General features: G+C 36.5%; 1 long non-coding RNA gene across 2 annotated transcripts; it reads right to left on the reverse strand.

The window, feature by feature from the left end:
- Positions 1-1,588: 1,588 nt before the first annotated feature.
- On the reverse strand, positions 1,589-5,539 carry LOC112998399 (uncharacterized). Of its 2 annotated transcripts, XR_003263493.1 has the most exons (3): positions 4,692-5,539; positions 4,185-4,328; positions 1,589-3,732 (listed from the first exon to the last, which is right to left on the reverse strand). It is a non-coding gene; the product is annotated as an uncharacterized lncRNA (long non-coding RNA). The 2 variants fall into 2 exon arrangements; XR_003263492.1 differs by having other exon boundaries at positions 4,185-5,539.
- Positions 5,540-5,546: the final 7 nt, after the last annotated feature.

Genomic DNA, 5,546 nt, shown 5'->3' on the forward strand with positions numbered 1-5,546 from the left:
CGAGGATTTTTTTATACTTTTTATTTTTATTTTTTTAACAATCACAAGCGTGTGCAAGTTCCATTCCAAAATCCAAACTCAAAAGCAAAATTAATCATTCCTTGATCCACATGGGCTTTATTGGGCTTATAACGTGGTCAGCGGGTAAGAGGGTTATGAAAGAAAGGATTAGAGAGGCTCAAAGAGTGTTTAAGGGTGATATTGAGTAAGAACCTTGAAAGCCTTGCTTGTACTTTTATTCATTTCAACTTTTTGGGCTGGTCTTTACTCCATTTGTCTTACACATTAATCCTTATTGCACTTTTGCACCTTCCTTGTAAAATTAGGAGGACTTTTGTCTTTTTTTTGCTTCACTCGCCTTTAGCAGATTTTTTTTATTTTCTTTTTTTATTTCATTGTTGCCCAACCTAAAGCTTAGTAAACCTCATGCATGTGTTGTTTTCATTGCTCTTCCCGCCATTTTAGCAGTGGTTCCTACTTAGGTTTTTTTTAGAAAACAATTATACTTTGGCTCGGAGGGGACAACAAGGGATAAATTAGTGTTTGGGATGAAGAAACACGACCATGTGTCATTTCAAATCTTAACTAGAGATTCTTACAGTTTTGATTTTGGGACAAAACTTCTGATAACATGCTCTTGATTGTTTTTCTCTTTTTTTTTTTATTTACCTTAACTTTTGCCTAAGCCGCCCTTTTGGGTTTTCAACCTACTAGGTGAAAACCTTATATCTGCCCCCTAAGTTCGCTTGAAAGCTCATGCATGGTGCCTACCATTGCCCCAACGTAGGGTTCAGAGAGGTATCTGCTGCTATCGTTTGTCATGTCCTGGTAGTAAGAAGAAATGAGAGAAAATATGCAGATTCTTGAAAGAGAATTTTCAAAGACGAAATATTTGAAGGATTTTCAATTGACAGATTAAACCAATTGACTAAGCTTTTCACATTTTTTTTAAGAAAGATAAAATGAGGATGCATGAATGTCTGTGCTTATTATTTATTTATTTGAAATATAGTCAATCAAATGTTTAGTCAATTTTACTTGTCGCTCACGACACCCCCACCAAGTGTGTAGAATGCGCAAATTTTTTATTGGGCATACTTAAAAATCAACTCTGAAGCACAGGTCACATGAGCAAACAAACAAACAACATACATTCATATTCTCGTGAAAGTTAAATAAATATGCAAAAATATGATCGTGAGAGAATAAGAAGAAATGAAAGAAAATATGCAGATTCTCGAAAGAGAATTTTCAAAGACAGGAAATATTTGAAGGATTTTCAATTGACAGATTAAGCCAATTGACTAAGCTTTTCACATTTTTTTAAGAAAGATAAAATAAGGATGCATGAATGTCTGTGCTTATTATTTATTTATTTGAAATATAGTCAATCAAATGTTTAGTCAATTTTACTTGTTGCTCATGACACCCCCACCAAGTGTGTAGAATGCACAATTTTTTTATTGGGCATACTTGAAAATCAACTCTGAAGCACAGGTCACATGAGCAAACAAACAAATAACGTACATTCATATTCCCGTGAAAGTTAAATAAACATGCAAAAATATGATCATGAGAGAATAAGAGGTGACGACATCAAATTCATCCATATTATTAACGTTGCGATTGTTTTTTACAATAATAGCATAAACATGAAAATCCTAATAAGCCCTTGGAAATATTCAACAACAAATCGCAACAAATATTCCACCCACTTAGTGAAGTAATCAATAACGACTAGGATGAAATGATGCCTATTTGAAGCTTTGGGCTCAATAGCCCCAATCACATCCATGCTCCACATTGAAAACGATCATGGTGCGGACAACACGCCCAACAGAACTAGAAGAGCCTTAACATTATCTGCAAAAGCTTGACACTTCTGACATTTCCTTACATGAATACAAAAATCATTCTCCATCGTGAGCCAAAAATATCCAGCCCTTAGAATCTTTCGAGCCATGGCATGCCTATTGGCATGGGTGCCAAATGAGCCTTCATGCAGCTCCCTTAGTAATTGCTCAACTTCACTTGAATCCACGCACCGGAGTAACACCATATCATGGTTTCTTTTGTATAGCACGTCCCCATTCAAAAGGAAGTTAGCCGCCAACCTCCGTAGTGTCCTCTTGTGATGTGAATCCCCCTTGCCTTGCTTCAATTCAGATTAATTCTAGGATGGAATTTGCACACCAATTAAGCCAGAAACATATTTTACTTTTTATTCGTTTCTCAACCTACAAAACTCAGATTGTGACGATTCCAAATCGAGGTGAAAAAGGACGTTTTGAAATGCAATTTAGGCACAAAAAATACTGAAAAAGTTTAAGTAAAATGAGAGATATGCAAATAAAAAATTTGGATTGAATTACAGAATTAGCATTGCGGAAATTAAACAAGGACACAAAAAATGCGAAAGGAAGAATAAGATAGTCGCCACAAATAATGATGTCTAATAAGTTTTAAGGATCGCCACAAGAATTGAGCAATTCTTGATAAGATCAAATGGTTCAAGGAAGAACCCTAGCAGAGACAATTCTCTCCCTTTAATGATAAAACCAGCCAAAAGCCCCTATCCATTCACTTCACAATTGATTTATACAAATCAGTTCCCATGTACTTGGTAGAAAATAAAAGAAACATAAAATATCAACATTGAAGCATAACTAAAATGCCTTAGTGGTTAAGTGAGACATAATTAAGCTTGAGGTCCAAGTCTCAAAACTAACTACAAGCACTTTATTATTATTATTATTTTTTATTAAATGCCTTAGTTAATAATTGTCTTTTGTTCTCACTCCAAGCAAGCAATACATGTGACTAGCAACCCAGGTAGGCAAGCCTTTAGATGTTGGGTCCCCTCATACTATTGTTTGCCCTCATATTAGCCACTATATGTTGCAATGCTTCTTGGGTCTTGTTTGCTCTTGCTCTTGTGATGCGCCCTCCTATGCCTTGGGCTTCCTTTTGGGCTTGGATCTGGTCTTTGATGTCCTCATCATTCCCTCCTTCTTGAAAAGCATTTGCTCTCAAATCAACTTAATCATATGATTTGACTTCCTTCGAGAAAGGAACCGCTCTTTCCTTAAATGCACCCATGCCCAGGCACCTGGTTCAAATGTTACCTTTTTCCTTCCTTTGTTTGCATACTTTGTATACCTTTCTATTTTCTTCTCAATTTGGGCCTTGGTTTTCTCATGCAACTTCTTGACATATTCTGCTTTAACCTGCCCAAACTTATCTTTAAATTGAGAAATGTTAGGTAAAGGCAACAAATCCAAAGGAGTCAAAGGATTAAAACTGTAAATAATTTCAAAGGGTGACATCTGAGTAGTACTATGTACAACCCTATCAAAAGCAAATTCAACATGTGGTAAACACTCTTCTCAAGTCCCAAGATTTTTCTTAATGATGGCTCCAAGAAGAGTAGAAAGAGTTCTATTGACCACCTTAGTTTGCCCATCAGTTTGGGGATGACATGTAGTTGAAAACAACAATTTAGTTCTAGTCTTACCCCCACAAAGTCCACCAAAAATGATTAAGAAATTTTGGAATCTCGGCCACTTATAGTACACCTAGGTAAACCATGCATTCTTACCACCTCTTTGAAGAACAAATCAACAACATGAAAAACGTCATCTACCTTCTTGTAGGCTATGAAGTAAGCCATCTTAGATAACCTCTCAACCACCACAAAAATCGAGTCCTTTCCTCCCTTAGGCCGAGGCAAACCTAGAACAAAATCCATTGAAATGTCAATCCAAGGATGTTCAAGAACTAGCAATGGAGTATACAAACCATGTGGCATGACCTTGGGTTTAGCTTTCTTGAAAACAAGATATTTATTACAAAACTTATGCACATCATGCTTCATGTGAGGCCAATAGAAATGCTCATGCAAGATGTCATATGTATTTTGTACTTGAAAGTGCCCCATTAAGCCCTTTTCATGTGCCTCTCTAATAAGTAAGTCCCTAACTAAACCCTTTGGCACAAAGTCTTTTGTCCCTTATGCCTAAAATACCAATTAGATGCAGTATGTGAACATGTTTGATATATATCAGAAAAGTCAGCATCATGGTCATACAATTCCTTAATGCAATCAAAACTAAGGAACTTAGTTTCAAGTGTAGACAATAATGCATACATGCAGGAGAATGCATCAGAGACCATATTATTCTTACCTTTTTTGTGCCTGATCACATAGGGGAATTGCTCAAGAAATTCGACCCACTTGGCATGCCTCTTGTTCAGCTTTCCTTGTCCATTCAAGTATTTCAAAACTCATGATCCCTGTGAATAACAAATTCCTTGGGCAAGAGATAATGCTGCCCAGTATGCAAAGCTCTAATTAAGGCATACAATTCCTTATCATATGTAGAATAACTAAGAGCAGTCCCATTCAGTTTCTCACTGAAATATGCAATGGGATGCCTCTTTTGCATCAACATAACCCCTATGCCTACCCCAGATGCATCACATTCAAGCTCAAAGAATTTAGCAAAATTAGGCAAAGCAAGAACATGAGCATTAGTTAACTTTTCTTTCAAAGCAATAAAAGCCTTCTCTTGTTGATCACCCCATTCAAAAACAACATTTTTCTTAACAATTTCATTTAGAGGTGTAGCCAAAGTGCAAAAAATTCTAACAAACCTTCTATAGAAACTTGCTAAGCCATGAAAGCTCCTTACCTCACTTATATTTTTGGGGGTTGGCCAATCTTGAATGGCTTTCACCTTCGATGGATCAACCTGCACTCCTTGTGAGCTAGCAATAAATCCAAGAAAAATGACATGGTCCATATAGAACACATTTGTCCATGTTAGTATACAATTTCTCACACCTAAGTGCTTCCAAAACACACTTCAAATGCAACATGGCCATCATAAGATTTGCTATATATAAGAATATCATCAAAATAGACCACAACAAACTTTCCTATAAATTTCCTCAACACATGATACATTAATCTCATGAAGGTACTAGAAGCATTGGTTAACCCAAAGGGCATAACCAACCATTCTTACAACCCATATTTAGTTTTAAAGGTTGTTTTCCACTCATCTCCTTCTCTAATTCTAATTTGATGATATCCACTTTTCAAGTCAATTTTGGAGAAGACACAAGCACCATACAATTCATCCAATAAGTCATCTAACCTAGGAATGAGATGTCTATACTTTACCGTGATGTTATTGATGGCTCTATAATCTCTCCACCTCCTCAAAGTTCCATATTGCTTAGGGACTAGAATGACTAGAACTGCACATGGACTCAAGCTTTCATTAACCCACCCCTTTTACATCAAGTCTTCAACTTGCTTTTGAATCTCCTTGGTTTCTTGGGGATTGCTCCGATAGGCTGGCCTATTAGGCAATGAAGCTCCTGGACTGAGATCAATTTCATGCTCAATGCCCCTAAGAGGAGGTAGACCTTGAGGTACTTCTTTGGGAAAGACATCTTCAAAATCTAGCAACAAAGAAGAAACCTGCTTTGGAAAAGAGTTAGTAGGACACACGTCCTTTGAATTACACTCTTACTCAAAT

This window comes from Glycine max, chromosome 11 (assembly GCF_000004515.6).
Source record: "Glycine max cultivar Williams 82 chromosome 11, Glycine_max_v4.0, whole genome shotgun sequence".
Taxonomy (NCBI): domain Eukaryota; kingdom Viridiplantae; phylum Streptophyta; class Magnoliopsida; order Fabales; family Fabaceae; genus Glycine; species Glycine max.